Source organism: Typopeltis vanoorti, chromosome 3, assembly GCF_054136105.1.
Source record: "Typopeltis vanoorti isolate ZY-2024b chromosome 3, IOZ_Tvanoo_1.0, whole genome shotgun sequence".
In the NCBI taxonomy this organism is placed as follows: Eukaryota; Metazoa; Arthropoda; class Arachnida; order Uropygi; family Thelyphonidae; genus Typopeltis; species Typopeltis vanoorti.
In genome coordinates this window covers 112,022,245-112,039,587 of record NC_143551.1, presented here as the reverse complement: position 1 = coordinate 112,039,587, position 17,343 = coordinate 112,022,245, and the positions used below count along the sequence as shown (strand labels likewise).

Genomic DNA, 17,343 nt, shown 5'->3' with positions numbered 1-17,343 from the left:
GTTTCTTTTTCACTTACTTTTTTTCACTTTTTCACTTACTTTTACGTTTCTTTTTCACTCCCCCCCCCTTTTCTGCCTTGCCTTAATCCTAAATCATAAGTATGACCGGCTCTAATTTCAATTGCCGCCAGCCATACATCTGCTACTTATTCAGTCCCTTAAGCTCTTCAGCCTGGCAAAATTTGTTTTTGACTGCGCCAGCCAGACTGAATTTCCGAGAGTGAGGGATTGAAATTTGGAATATCGGCAATGCAAGGACTCATTACTATAACAGAAGTTTCTATTTATTTTGCTTAACACTTAAGCTAGTTGTGGCAATATCCTATCGGCACACAGGTTCGTAATTTTTTTCGAGATAGTGCATTGGCAATAATCAGATCAGCATGTTGTTTAACAAATCATTTATTTTAACAAAAAAAAATGTAAGTACACGCTTGACAAGTAATTTGTTATGGCTATCCTTCCTAGCTTATCTAAAATCCTGATTATCACACTCTATTATAAAGGAAATGGATACACTATGACACTGCTGGATTTTACTAAGGCATATGATGGGATACCACATGAAAGACTGTGCATAAACTGAAGAATATAGGTTTGGAATATAAACTCTTGTCTTGCATAAGTGGATGGTTGACAAGTATCAAAGATTGGTGTATAGTGGGTGTGAATCAGCCAGATTTAAGGTTATCAGAGGTGTACCCTTGGGATCAGTCCTTGGACCTGGTTGTTCACTCTATATGTTAATGATGTTAGGAAGGATCTAACAGGAGACATTCAATTGTTTGCTGGAGATTTGGGCAAATAATAACTGCTGTCAGTTTAATGTTAGTAAGTGTAAAGTTATGCACTTTGATCTGATCAGATTTCCATCATCATATTATATTAGCAGGATTATGCTACAAGAAACTGATGAGGCTAAGGATCTTAGTGTTATGGTGGATAGGAATTTGAAGTTCAAAGGTCACATAGCAAAATTTGCAAATGCAACTTGGAGTATACAATGTCTGTTCTTTTCAACCAATTTTTGCAATTTACAGATCTTCAGTCTGTCTCATTGGAAGCATTCCATAGATCTTCCGCCATCGTTGTTACTTGCTTTTGGATCCTTTTCACCAGCTTTTCATCCCTTAGTCAACCAAATCTGTGAGTAGTCCAGACAGCCCTATCAAATCTTTATAAAGGAAGATAACAACCTTATTGCTATTTGTCAGCATGTTTTTCAACATCCAAGTGAGCATTCCTGTTGCTAGCCTCATCACTTTCCTGCAGTCCAGGTCCATCAGTGCAGTATAAAACTTGTAATCTTTCTGTTCATCATCTTCATTAACTATTTCCCTACCTAGATTTGCATCATCAACAAACAACTTGATATTTTCTCTTATATTCTTAATGTACAAATATAACTTAAGAACCATTTAAACCTCATTACTATAAAATTTAATATGGAAATATCATACTGCCTTGGGTATAGTTTGACTGATGAAGAAGAAAATGACATTAATAAAATTCAAAAGTAGAACACACTTAGAATAATTATTCAAGTTTTTAATCCAACAAAACTGCAGAGGCAGACCAGAATTGAAGCATACAAGCATACAAGACAATGATAAGATATGGAGTGAAGTATGGACCATCAGAAAACAAGACGAACAACTTACATCAGTTGAAATGAATATATGCATCAGTATCAAAAAAAAAATGGTTATGGCATGTAAATAGAATGGACAGGACCAGGAGTCAATCTATTCTTCAATACATCCTTAGTGGAAGAAGATTGCCAAGAAGACCTATTAAGAGATGGCTTAAAACTGTAACATACCACTAAGCCTATTGCCTCCAGACAGGATGACAATCTATCTTAATTGAAACTATTTTTGCAAAGTATGAGTTTTCTTTATTGATTTTACATTATGTTCTTTTTTGTTTTTCATTGAATCCTATTGTTTAATTCTATATACATATGCTTACAATACTGTATTCATAAAAGTAGTTTGTGTATGTATATTATATTGTAATGTAAATTCTATGCAATACTTTTAGGCTGAACAAGCCAAATTATCAGCAGAAAAAGCATTTGAAGACTGTTCCGATGTAGCAAGGCAAGAGGTAAATCTTGATTTCTTACAGGTTTTATTAAATTAGCATTCTTACTTTTTTGATATCGGATTGTCCAGACACTGTGTTTAAATTTCAAAAGGGAAGATAACATGAAGAAAAATTATTATTATTGTTTTCTTGACCTCCTTGGAGTCACAAGACTCATTGTAGAAGGTCAAAACTAGCCAGTACAAAGTCTATTGTACTACTCCTTAAACTCCTCCATCGTTTCCACTTTCACCACACTCTCAGGCAATACATTCCATGTTCCTACCACTCTCATAACAACAAAAAATAAAAAACTTACTACTACTTTTTGTAACTTCCAGGAATGGCTCCTGTTCTTTTTGCTTCCTCTCATTCTACCATATAAAAAATCTCCCCAGTGTTAATCTGATATCAACCCTTCAACAGCTTAAATATCTCAATCATATCCCCTCCCCCTGCATCTTCTGTTCACCAAACTCTGTAGTTTTCATGCCCTCAGTCTATCCTCATAATCAACACTGTGTGCAGTCCTGAAACCATTTTTGTTATCTGTCTCTGTACCCTCTCAAAGGTTACCTCATCCTCTTCAAATCCTGGTGACTAGATCTGAGCACAGAAATCCAGGTGTGGTCTGATCAAAGCTTTATACAGTGGGACCACCACCATCCTTTTTATCTCTTGTGGTTAATGTCCTCTCAAAGAAATTTGTTAGTAGAGGAGTGGTAGTGGATAGAAATTCTAAGTCCTTCAAATTTCTATCTACTATCACTCCAAGATCCCTTTATGTCATCCACTTCTTCCAATGTAACTCCACCAAGTGAGTATGAGTCATCTTATCTGTGAATCCCAAACTTCAAAGCCTTACATTTGGCTGAATTAAACTGATGTCCCCATTCATTTGTCCACCTTTCCAGCTTAGTCAAATCATTCTGAAGAGCCAAAACATCAGTTCTATTAATAACCCTCCTGAGCCTTACATCATCTGCAAACAACTAAATATCTCCCATCATTGACATGAAGCTTGAATAATAATAGTCCCAGTACTGAACTCTGTGGAACTCCGTTGTAACCTTCCTACTCCCTGATACTGCTCCCCCATGCACAACTCTATAAAAAATCTATCTATCGCAAAGCTAGTTACCAATCCTATCCACTAACTTGATATTCAAACCCATATGTTGCAATTTAAAAACAGTTTGTCATGTGGCACCCTGTTAAATGCCTTTGGGAAACTCAAAAAAAATGGCTGTGGATGCCTTACTCTCATCCACTACTCTTGTTACTCTGTTGTAAAAGGTTACCTGATTACTAAAACAAGAGTGCCTCTTAACAAATCCATGCTGGCCTGCATAAATAATATTTCCCTCATCTTCTCAATTCTGTATATGAATTCTTACCAATTTCTCCAAAATATTAACAATTACAGAAGAAATACAAACAGGCCTATAGTTTGATATCTCAATTCTATTACTACCACTTTTATGCAATGGCACTATCTTGCCCTTCTTCTACTCCAGGAATCTGTCCATTGCAAGCCTTATTAAACAGCAAATTTAATGACCTGGTCAATTCCACGACACATTCCCTTAAAACACCAGGTAAAATTCTGTCTAGTCCTCTTGTCTTACTGGCATTTAGCTTACTCAGTGTTCAGAATACATCCTCTTCATTTACTTCTATCACTTCACTACTCTTTATCCATCTAGGAATAAAGCCTGCTGTACCAGAATGGAACACTTAAATAAAGTGATCATTAAATAATTCAACTATGCTATTTGCATTTGTTATCTGAATCTCTTCTCCATCCAGCAAGGTAATCCATCCACAATCATTTTTCCTATTTCTCCTACTTGCCATACACCAAAAAAACTCCTTGGGATTCTCCTTGGATTGCAGCACTGTCTCCTCTCATATTCTAGTTTTTCTCTCTTTACAATACTAGTCAATTTTCTAGACCTGAGCCTTATATTACTCATGCAACTGCTCTCCATCTCTCTCTTTATATGCCTTCCATAATATCTTATCATCCATATGACTCCAAATTGCTCAACTAATTTTTCTTAAGTATCTTCCATGCACTCTCACTCTTGTTCCTTTCTTTTTTTTTTTTTTCATCCATTGTACTGTTTGCAAGCTGGTTTCTAGGTCAGTGATAGTTGCCTGCCTTATAATTCTACATAAATTCCCTCTGACTTGATACTTCTACCTGCCTATTCATGCTCCAAGTCATGACTACATGGTCACTCTCACCAACTGGGGGTCAAATATGACATCTCAGTCACAATCAGATCTGCTCATGCTATGTCCAAATCCAAAACTCTTGATCCTTGTGTTCCCTCCACCACATAAATAAATTTGTCCCTCAAGAACTCCAAAAATTCAGTTCCCTTAGCACTGCATGCTGCTTCCTCTGCCCAGTTTATATTGCTATAGTTGAAATTTTTCCATAATGATCACTTGCTTTGCACATGCCAAATTAATTTGCTTAAACAGTTCATTCTCGTTACCATATGCAGTGCTAAGGGAACTGAATTTTTGGAGTTCTTGAGGGACAAATTTGTTAAGCAGTATGTGGTGGAGAGAACACAAGGATCAAGAGTTTTGGATTTGGACATAGCATGAGAGGATCTGATTGTGATTGAGATGTCATACTTGACCCCCCCCCCCCAGGCCGGCCTGGTTGGCTGAGTGATTAGTGTATCTGCTCTCCAGCCAAAAGGCTGTGGGTTCTAATCTTGCCATGGGCATGGATGTTTGTGATTGTCTGTGAAAATACTAGTGGTGGATGTAGTTGGTTGTAATTGTTGGTGAATTGAGAGGCAGAGAGTTGTAGAGTGGGTGCCCTCCCTCGATGAGTCATTGGACTCCCTGGAGGTGTCATGTAATAATAATAATAATATGTAATCCTTTATAGCAACATTCCACTGACTATCTTGTCTTATAAACATCTAACTGACACTATATCCTCCCAAAGCCATCAGTGTTATTTCCACTGTGATTCTCCACCATGAGAGGACACAATTCATGAGTAACACTTTACCACCATGTTTACCTTCCCTATCCTGCCAAAATATGCTATACCCTTCAATTTCTATTCCTGTTATAACATCTTCCTCAGTTGAACTAAGTTTCACTGACAGTTGTTTCGGTAGTTTGTCTAAATAATGTAATGGACTCTCAGTGTACTTGAAGAAAGAGTAGGTATTGAGAGAAATCAGATTTTTATAGATTTGTGAGAAGGTATGAGATGGTGGTGAATCCAGTGAGAATCTACTTGACTGTCTTCTAATACATTATCAGCTGGAAGTGAAATGAAAAGGAATAAGGTCAAAGACATGTACTCCATGCTTCTTTTCCCTCATAAACAGGAGGGAGCATTATCATCCTTGTTTTGTTTTGTTTTTCCTGAGAGAGGAAGAATGCATAGGGTTATTTTTGATCTTTTTATAAATGAGGTTGGGCAGCTTTATGGAAAGTATTTAGGATAAGATAGAGATTGTGTTGGCAGAAGGGGGAGGGCATAAGATGCTTATGAAGTTCAATTTAAATCTCATATTTAAATTTTCATGAGATTCTTGGAGTGAGGGGGGGGGGAATGTCTCTCCTCACTTGCATGGATTGATATCTCTGTTATGTGTTTTCATTTAGTTAATATCTTTTGTATGGGGGATTTTCTGGTTTGGAGTAAGTAATGGGATACAGAGCCATGATATACCTGCAGCATAGATAAGAAAGCCCTCTTTGCATATGCAATAAATACCTGTATTGATGCAGTTCAAATTCAGCATCATTGAATTGCTGATATGTACCATCAATCTTGCTTGCAGACCATATACAGCCATTGCATATGGTCTGCTTATATCATCTTCCATAATATATAACCACTGAGTTCTGTTTTTAGAAATTATGTCAATTCTTTTGGCAACACAAAACTTAAGATTTGAAAGAATGATTTAGTGATGATGTTGAATCTTTCTTTTGTTTCAAAGTTAAGTAAATAGCATTTAGCTACTTTCTTTACTATTTTCTTGATATATTATTGAAATGAATTGGAATGTTTATGGTGCAACCTCTCAGATTTACTCTGTTCCTTAAGTGGCTATTCACAAGATTTGAGTGTAATATGCCTGCTGTACACTATTACTCAATTTATTTCTCCAAAATATTTTATAACGACTTGCCTTAGAGGTCTGATAAACAAAATTTAAATACAGTCATCCCTCGACTTACGTCCTTTCGAAGATATGTCCATGATCCCATAATGGAATAAATAGCATTTTCGACTATACTTTCGAACAAGATTCAAGCAAGCTTAAAGTAAAAAGGTTTTTATTTAGCAACAATACAGTGGCAAGAGTGCATTCAATGGCAATCTCCCTCAGCAGTCGGCACTTGGCTTCAATAGTTCCTCTGTTGATTTTGTGTTTGAAAGATATGTTATTTGTGTATTTATTGTTAATTATTTAACATGTTTATTTAACATAGTTTAGTTAGTTAACAATAACTTTGTCAGTGATAGTGACAAAGCAACAACAAGGTCCTATCAGTGATTGGAAAAGCTACTTCCACCATGCAATAGAGGACCTGAACCAAAAGCGCATACTTCTTAGCACTATGACCATAACTGCTAAGGAACTAAGTCTCTTCAACATGTTGAAGGAGAAAGTAGGACCCGGTTACTACTACTACGATTTCAACGCTTCTTCCGGTTGGTTTGTGAGATTCAAGCAGCGTTTTGCAGTGCATAATGTGAAAATGTATGGTGAATCTGCAAGTTCTGATGAGAAGGCTGCTGAGGAGTTTGTGGAGGAATTGGATAAAATTATTACTGAGGAAAATTATTTGCCACAGCAAATATTTAATATGAATGAGACCTCCTTGTTTCGGTAAAAATGCCCAAGCGGACAATTCATCCACAAAAAGCTAAAATCTATGCCTGGTTTCAAAGCTCTTAAAGACTGTGTTACGATTCTGTTAAGGGGTAATGTGACTGGATATAAACTGAAACCATTTGTGATATAGCATAGTGGGAATCTACGAGCTTTCAAAAACATTAGGAAGCATACTCTTCCAGTTCATTAGCAGAGATATAAGAAGCCATGGATGACTGAAAAATTGTTTGCAGATGCCTTAATCAACTGTAATGCGAGTGAAATGGAAAGCTGTTGTGTGAAAGAAAATGTAGAATTTAAAATTTTATGAACTCTAGATAATGCTCCAGGTCATCCATATTATATATGGTGATCTTCACCAAGTTCAAGGTCATGTTTCTCCCTCCAAACACTACTACATTGATCCAACTGATGGATCAGGGAGTTCTTGTAGTGTTTAAGGCTTATTATCTATGGAGAACTTTTTTCAGAAGTCATTTCTGCTACTGAAGGAAATGACCAGACTCTCATGCAATTCTGGAAAACATTCAATATTTATTATGCTATTAAAAATATTGCTGTAGTTTGAGATGAAGTGATATCTCTCAATGTATGAGTGGCATATGGAAAAAGATATTAAAAAGGTTTGTGCATGATTTTGGAAGTTTTGAAAAAAAAATGAAAAACTTTGTAAATTGAGTAAAGAAATAGTGGGCCTAGCAAACAATCTGAATCTCGAAGTGAATGATGACGACATAGTTCAACTCATAGGAAAGTGCCCCTGAAGAGTTGACCAACAAAGAATTGGTCGAACTGGAGGAACAATGTGTTGCAGAAGAGGAGAAAGAGAAACAAGAAGAGGTAGTTATACAATTCACAGTGAAGGGTCTTGCAAAAATGTTCTCTGCAGTTATAGATGTTCTCAAAATGACTGAAGACATGGACCCCAATATTGAATGCTACTTATTAGTAGAAAGGAAAGTACATGATGCATCTGCTTGATGTAAAGAAATTTATGATGAAAAGAAGAAGAGGAATAAGCACATTGGACATTTTCATCAAAAAAAAAAAAAAATAAAGGTTACACCAGAAGAGCCACAGCCTGGTCCTTTACATAGGGAAGGTATTGAAGATGTGATTGTGAAAGAAGATTTGGGTTTATTCTTCTGTTTTATAGTGGCAGTAATGCACAGTTACAGTTTTATAATAAGGTTTAAAAATTAAAATGAGAATATATTTATTGCAGTTAAGTCCCTAACCCTTATAACTCTGTTGATTTAATATATCGACTTACGTCTGAACCGACTTACATCCTGCCTGATGGAACGGAACCCCGACGCAAGTTGAGGAATGACTGTATTCAGACATCTTGTTACGTACTTAAATGCATTATGCCCATATCGAATTACATTTACTGCATGAAGGAAAGAATGCAACATTATGAAGGTAAATGTCCCATTTTCCCTTGCAATGTCAGGTTCATTGGCCTCAAAGTTAAATAACTTGGCTTCTTTGAAAACCTATTTAATGCTCTGATAGGTCCTTTAATTTTATCCGCATGGATTTTATTTGTGAATGTTCTTCCTGGTTTGCCTGTTTTGCATGATGAAAAATTAATTTCTGTGAGGAAAACCTTGACACCTCCATGTGAGATTGTCTAACTCTATTTCACTTGAAAAGTCCTGATAAAAGTTCTTCACATCCTGGACAGGATTTGAACCTAGGTCTTTCCATTCAAAGAGAATCATTGAAATGGATTAAGCTACAGAAGCTGGAAGCAAGTGTACTGTACTTTATTGCATCTAAGTTGTTAATCTAAAATCAAGAATGAAACATCTCCATGTAGGACACTGTTCATAGTAGAGAACATCATCCATTGATTGGGCTAGGTTTTTTTCATTCTTCTTTTTTTTTTCTTTTCTTCCTGTATCTTTATTGTACTCCACTTGATTTCTTGAGTGTATTTTACTTTTTTATTCTCTGGAACACCATCACTGTATCTAGTATTCTGCCGTCACTGCCATATTTGACGTGTGGCACAACATAGCATCTGGAAGGGTGGCGGGGGGATCCTTATAATGTGCATGCACTGCTTTGGCTCATACTTCAGCAAGATGAACAGTCTTGAATGGCCTGCCCAGGATCAGTCACTTAGTGAGCTTGTCCATAAGAATCTCCTTCATTATGGTAAATGGACAGGGCTTGAGTCTTGTTGCAGTATCCTTAGCATTTCACTTCTCTACACATTCTTTGTTTAAAAAATTTCAAACTTGGCATCCTCTTCAGATCAGGTATTTGAATTAAGCATCACATTTCAGCTATACTAAAATGCTATATAAATCCCTAACACTATACATAAAAAATGACTTCTCTCTGTCTCTCTGTCTGTCTGTCTCAAACACAGAGAGAGAGAGAAACTCAAATTCAAAGAGATGCTCTTTTCTGAATTGTCTTTTCTATATCATCATCAATTTACTGATATGTACACTCAATGAGTGTTCAGTTTATTATGATAGTACTATATGATTAAGTTTATATTATTATTAATTTGCTACCAAAAATTTTCCTCCAAATTAGTCTATTACTTGTCTTTGCTCTAATATTGTCATATCTAACATTTTGTGCTTCTAAGGCACTTCTGACTGACTCAATCCACCTAGACCTTGGTCTTTCTCTGGGGTCTCTTTCCTGCCATTTTGGCATCAAACACCTGTTTTGCTAACACCCATTCTATTCTATTGAAGTGACCATAGCATCTTAGATTAGCTCTACCGACACATTTTTGAATGTTAACAATGTAGTATCTTCTAATATCTTCATTTTTAATATGATTCTGCGATTGCTTCCATCATTTCACTCTTCTAATTTTTCTCAGCACTCTCATATCTGTGGTCTCTAGTTTTTGATCAAGTGCTTTATTTCTAACCTAGTTCCCAGATGCATAACTTAAAACTGGTTTGAACACTGTCTTATATACTGCTAGTTCGGTGTTTTGGCTAATTTCTCTCTTATTCCATATAAATTTGTTTAGTTGGCTATCCACCATAACAGCTTTGCTTATTCTGTTGTCTATTTCCAGATTAACTTTCCATCTTCACTAAAGACTGTGCCTAAATTGCTGAAATGTTTTACTTGTTCTATCAGATCTCAATTCAGAATGCGGCTGAAGTTTTCTATGTTCCTGCTTATTTTCATAGTTATGGTCTTTTATTGCTGATTTTTATGCCAAATTTGTCACATCCATTATTCAATTTAGTTCGAGAATCCTGGAGACTTGCACTAGATGTGTTTAGTACATCATCTACATAAAGCAAAGAATTAAGTTTATATGTCCAATTCTAATATCAGGTCTAATGCCAATTTCTTTCGAATGGAGTTAATGTGCATCCTTGTCTTACCCCTGATTTTACATCAAACCATCTTCCTGTAATTTCTTCAATTTCATCAGCTGACTGACAACTTAAATATAGACTGTGTATTGCTCTGTGTAATGTTACATTTGCCCCATATAATTGTAGTATAGTGTTTTAAGTAGCTTTTGTCTTGCATCTTATGATATGCCCTTTCAATCTATAAAACTAAAGTACAGATCCTTGTCATTTTCCCATGATTTCTCAACTATTTGTTGTAAAGTGAAAATCTGGTCTTGACAAACTCTATTTGCCCTGAACCCATCTTGTTCTTCTGCAAGTTTCTCTTCCACAATCTTTCTCAACCTGTTTTCAAGTGTTCTTGCATCTCTACTTAGTAGAGAAATTCCTCTGTATTCTCACATTCAGCTTTATTCCCTTTTTTATGGATGGGAATTATGAGAGCTCTACTCCAATCACATGGAATTCAACCTTTTGATCAGGTCCTCTGAAATATGCAATGTGGTAACTGCAAAACTCTGGTAGCTCCATGCTTATATTTCTGGTTGAATATCTACTCCAGCTGTCTTTCTACATTTCAAGTTTTGGATGGTTTTTCTCTCCCTAAGTATTTATATGTACTGCTCTTTGCATTCCTCTCAAAAATGCTCTAGTATGGTTCTGTCACTGCTTGTTTTGTTTAAAAGTCTTTCAAAGTAATTACTTCAGATTCCTTTTACAGTACTCTCTCTCCTCCATTTCTGAGCTTTTTAAATAGCCTCCAAAATATTTTGCCACCTTCCTGATATTTATTTTCTATATTCTTACTAAAGTTTTCCCATGAACGTTTGTTTAGCTACTTTCACATATAGCTTAGCTCTCTTACAGTTTTCTCTATATTCTTTTAAGGCATCTGAAGACTTATTTACTGGGAACTTTTGGTATGCTTTTGTAGGACTGCTTCTCGTGTCCACCATGAGGTTCTTATATTCCTATCCTTGCAGACAACTGCACCACATACCTCCCTTGCTGAATTAACCAGTGCTTCTTCAGAGTTTGCCACCGAGACTCTAAGGTTTGGTTTTATTTTTCAATCTTTTATTTTTTCTTCAATAATGTTTGCATAGTCAACTCTGCAGTTTACCTGTAAAACTGCTCAACTTTAATTCTTCTTAAAACTTTCTTACATACTGTTCTTTTCAATCTTTCTTATGTAAAGAAAGAACATACTGTTCTTTCTTAACATAATGTTCTTTTCATTTTTATCTTGCTTAGTGCTAAGTAATAGTCACTTCTGATTTCAAATCCTCGGTACACTCTTGTATCCTGAACCAGCATGAAGATATTGCTATCAAGAATTATGTAATCAATGAGGCTTTTCTTATTTCTTGTGTCTTCTCTCCATATTAACTTGTGCACATACAGGGTGTTTGGGATAAATTTGACATATTTATAATTAATTATATTTTTCCGTAAGTTACATGTATTAACACACACTTCTCTTCATTTAAAAGTTTGGACCCTTCTTCATTCATATACAAGATGTCAGAAAGGATGGATAGCTGGAACCCACCTGAATCATGGAAGAGAATAACTTGTATCATGATGATTCGTGCCCGCCATCAAAATAAGGATATTACGACTGCTGCCCAATGCTCCCTGAATACAGTAAAAACAATCAGGCATGAACTAGAGACTTGCAATGGTGACTACGAGGATGTAGCAAGAAGAAAGATCCCTAGCAGACGATCTGATTGCGTTCGTACAGCAGAATTCCTCGCAAATCTGCAGGAACAGGTGTTGAAGAACCCTGGCATTGGAATTCGGGCTTTGTTCGTGGAGTTGCTAACTGTAGTCAAGCCCTGGATAACAAGGGTAGCCAATGGTAGGCCGTATGTATGGCAGCAGGATTCGGCCCCTTGCCACACCTCTGGGAAAAGTCAAAAATGGTTGTCTGAAAATTTCTACGACTTCACCAGTCCAAATGTTTGGCCTCCAAACTCCCCAGACCTTAACCCCATGGATTATTTTGTATGGGGCGCAGTTGAAAAAGACACCAATCGCACTTCCAGTAATACAAAAGCCCAGTTAATGGATAAAATTAAAACAGTTTTTGCGGCCCTTCCCAGGGAGACTGTAGCATCAGCTTGTTCGAGGTTCCGAAGCAGAATTGAAGCTGTGATCGATGCTAATGGTGGTTATTTTGAGTAAATCTTGTTGATAGTATTGTAATTAACTCTGCCTGTAATGTTTTTTTGTCAATTCATTAAATTTAATAGATACAAAGAAGATTTTCTTTTTCCTTACGAAACTGTCAAATTTATCCCGAACACCCTGTATTTATGTTGGAACATGTAATTAGTAATGACTAGTCCATGTTCTGAGCAAAGTCAGCAAATACTTATCATTGTTATTATTAGCTTTTGCCTCTTCTTCAAATGTTCCCAAAAGATTCATATGTGCCTCCTGGGATTCATTTCCTACTCTGCTGTTTAGATCTCCAAGATTTTCTTTGTCAGCTGCCTGCTCTAATGACTCAAAAAATTCCTCCATTTCTTCCTTTAGAAGAACCTTCTATGGGGCCATAGTCCCAGATTGCCAACCCATTCCTTGTTTGTTCCGTATCCAGTTGATACCTACTAATGGGGTGCACCATATGAAAGTGAGGATTGGGCATTAGGCTAGAAACTCCGCATTCCTGAAAGGCTATATAGAGGTCTCCAGTTATTTGGTACTGTCTTAACTGAACTGGCCATTGTCATTCTTCCATGTTCCTGTAACTAGTAAAAACATGAACAGCTACTGGTCAACATCCATTTCAACTTCACATTTATCAAACCAGGATGCTTAAGGATCAAAGCTGTATAATTGGGTGGAGACCTCCACATAGCCTTTTAAGGAATGCAGAGAATTGCCAGGGTTTCTGACCTCATGTCCAATCCTCATCTTCTTGTGATGCACCCTGTTAAGTATTGTTATATCTTCGTTCTCTTTCTTTCTTGTTATTTAATATACTAACTTACTTCCTTAATAATGCCCTACTCAATTCTACCTAGGAATGCTTTCTTTTCGGACACTAGCAAATTTATTTTTTATTCCTGCACCAGCCAGAGTCCTATAATATGAGCTTATTCAAAATTCAGGGAAATATTCCTAGGTTAACTGGCATTCATCCTAATATGCACTAAATAGATACTGGTTCTAATTGCAGTCGTGACCAATAAATCTATTACTCAAACACTATCATTAAATTCCCTCCTGCTATGGTTCTAAATTTTTGCAAGTGGTAATTTGAATTCTCGAATCAAGCACATACAATAAAATATGTTTATTGGAACAAATTCACTTTACAACTATAATTGAAATGGGATATTAAGCTTTACAAAATCTCTTACTAAGTTAGTTACTCAATACTAATTTAAGAAAACACTCATAGATCAACTTGGCAATTACTCATACTCTATGCAACATTAAAACAAGCTAACTATGTTATTCTAAATCAAACTTTTTAATTCTTACTACATTAAAATACATTTCTCAACCCGTTACTATTCTGATATAAATCATCTACAAAATATTAAATTCACATATAATCTCAGTCGCATGCAGCTAAAATTTCACTCCTGACATTCCTTTGTTTAGCAGAATTACTCTATCTCAAAATTCAAATCCTTATTATTGTCCCCTATGAAATGTCCACTTATTATGATCTAACATTAAATTCTGTCTCATTTTAAACATACAACAAAGGTCTTTACGTTACCCAATCCTTTTCTTCCGAAGGTCTGTTAACGGCCGCGTGTATTTCAGGTCCTCCTTCCGTCGGTTACTTCCGTGATGGGCTTACGACTACACTGTCCATTTTACATTCTTCCCGGACTCGAAATTCTCACTGCCTCGATACAGCACATTCTCTGCTCCTACTCAAGTGGGACATCTCTCTTGCTCGTCCCTACTCTGTTCGCTATTCAGGAATCCTCAAAGTCAAGTCAGGAACAACCAGAAAAAAAGCCCGCATTATCGCGTGCATGCCGCTTATATTTTGTCTCCTCTTTCCCATACGACCCTTCGTTTTCATGCCCTTAAGGTGATCCTCAAGTCCTACCTGCCGTTTAGGTGCTGTATTCTCGGGAATCCCACTTACGTCATCTTCCTCATACGATGTAGCTGGCGGCATTACGGCCGATACGTGCATATGTAACTCAACCTTTGCACTCGTACTCTTAACTTCTTTGGCGACTTATTAAGTTTAAGACAGCTTAATGGGACAAGATTATACTACAATTTCCTTATTAAAATTTCACTAATCCTATAATCCTTCAGTTTAACTTTCAACTTCAAGATTTTTTTTAAGTACGATTTATATGTTATTATACAAATTCCTTTGTAACATAAATTCAGAACTGTGTGCTGTCAACCAGGTATTATCTGAGTTAGCCAAATTCTTATGTTAGATTCTGAATGAATAATTTCTAAAAATCGTCCATTGAGGATCTAACAGTATCTACTTGGATACTGAACAAATGAGGATGGACTACAATTTGGGATTTAGTTGACCAAATTGTATATAATGCAAAATGATGGTACACCATGACAGAATTTCATGCCCATAGAGCATGAAATTTTGTCCTCTATATATATATATTGTGTGTGTGTGTGTGTGTGTGTGTGTGTGTGTGTGTGTGTGTGTGTGTGTGTGTGTGTGTGTGTAATGTATGTATGTATATAATGGTCACTTCATTCACAGATCTCTTACTTTCAGTCTTTTCTTCAACTGCTATTTAAATGACCAAGACAAATCTCTTACATAGCATGAAGTGCTCACGGTATGCCTCCTTTGATCCTTCATCAGAAGGGCGTCAGAAAAATACTCGGTAATCTCGATGCTAATAAGTCCAGATGGTATGCTTCAGAATTAACACTCATCCTGTATTGCCTTTATAAGCTGCCATACTCATCTGGCATATATTCAACAACATGGAAGCAAGCTTTAGCTTTTATCCTGCTTTTTCCTAAGAATTGAGACAAAAATCAGCAGTCATAGTATCATCCTATTGTTCTCATCTCAATATTCTCAAAAGTAATGGAAAAAGTCATTAACTGCTAACTGCTTCACTACTTTCTTTTAAGGTTACACAGTGGTCAGCATTCATAGTGAAGAATTTATGGAGACACAACACATGTGTTGTCTCCATACTAGGAGTCATGAGCACCCTCAAATGCAGAACTCTAACAATTTGTTCCAATGAACAAGCTCTGAAACAAGAATTTGAAATTAATAATCAAACATTTATAAAAAATGGCTACTATAAAAAAAAAATAGTTCACAAGATCCTCCTTAAAAATGCCATTAAAAGCAAAAAAGGTTACAAGAATGTCATATCCATACCCTACATTAGGGGCATTTCAGAAAAAATAGATAGAACACTACTTAAATACAACATTAAGACAACCTTCAAACCCCATTCAACATTAAAAAATTTACCTAGCTCCTCCAAAGATCCTCTTCCATACCTTGCAGACCCAGAGGTTTACAAAATTCAATGTAACTGTAATACCTATCTTATATAGGAGAAACAGGACAACCATTTTCTGATTGGACACACCAATCAGAAAAGATGGGCACAAATGCACATTAAATATGCATGAACACACATTAAATACCTCTACTATGGTAAAACAGGCCTATCAGACCACACCCTCCAAATATGCCACAGAATTGACTGGAAAGGCACAAAGTCCCTACACCGTACCAAAACCTGGTTTGAAAGAAAATTCAAAGAAGCTTGTGAAATGCTGAAACATTCATCGAAATCTGAACAAAAACAATGAATTAATTATTCCAAGAATGTGGAGGACCCATCTTCGACCAGAACAACCCTGGACAGAAGAAAATCTCAATACAAAAGTGCTTCAGAAATTGTTTAACGTAGTTCAGTTTTTTTTTTTTTTTCTCACCAGAGGTCAGGCTAGGGTAAATGATTAACAAACATTTAGATTCGGTTTACTTTTGTATAGTGCAGTGTCATGTTGCTTGTATCTTGTACATATGCATGTTTTTCTGATGATGATGACCTCAATACAGAGGTTGAAACATTGATTGTTACTTGCTTAATGTTAAGTAAAGTAAGTATTTTAACGTGTGTTGTGTCTTCATAAATTCTTCACTATGAATGCTTCATAGTGAACAATTTATGGAGACACAACACGAGACCCATCAAATTGGTGATCGCCAATATGGATTTCTCCACTCCCAATCCACTTCTGATCTCTAGCTGGCCTCGCCCACCTTTGGACAACACAAGCCATGGAAAATTTTGTAGAAACTCGAATGATTGCTCTTGATATTTTTAAGGTGTTTGATCATCTGGCATTACAATCTCTTACCAGGTTACTATCTTATGGGCTCTCTTCTATTCTTTGCAATTTGATTTGTCACTTCCTCTATGTTCATTAATTTTGTTGTAGGGATGATTTCCTCTCATCTGATTTTTCCATCAGTGTTAAACAGTACCCCATGGCTACTATAGTGCATTCACTCAAGATCTTTCTCCTATACATTGGTGACCTCTCACTAAGGAATGGATTAATACAGTGTACCTGCTGTCATCAATAAAACCGTTTTGTTCATAATTTAGCTGATGACAATACACTCTATTCTGTTCATCAATCACAAAACCTTGTAGTGCTTAAATGATTCATGCTTCAAGATCTTCTACAACCAATATTATAGTGTCAATGTTAATTGTATATGGTGTCATGCATTAACACATTCAAGCTAAGCTGACTAGGTGGGAACTCACTTGACCATATATTATGTTTCTTCCACATCATATGGACACTTTTTTACAAGTTTTCAGTATAAGTGGTATGTCAGTTTCAATTTTTTTTGCCAGAATTTTATTTATAAAATTAATATTTGTGAATCATCCTAATAATGTTGAAAATCTCAGATATAATTCTGATATCAGTTATATATACAGGGTGATCAAAATTAAAGTATCCCTGTTTAAGGCATTATGGAATGCTATCGA

At 36.1% G+C, this 17,343-nt stretch overlaps 1 long non-coding RNA gene across 1 annotated transcript in view; it reads left to right on the top strand.

The window, feature by feature from the left end:
• LOC150108471 (uncharacterized) overlaps positions 1 to 17,343 on the top strand; it is a 62,651-nt gene that overhangs the window by 21,020 nt on the left and 24,288 nt on the right. The window contains exon 2 of the long non-coding RNA XR_016550659.1: positions 2,044 to 2,109. This is a non-coding gene — a long non-coding RNA (uncharacterized LOC150108471). The remainder of the gene's footprint in view (positions 1 to 2,043; positions 2,110 to 17,343) is intronic.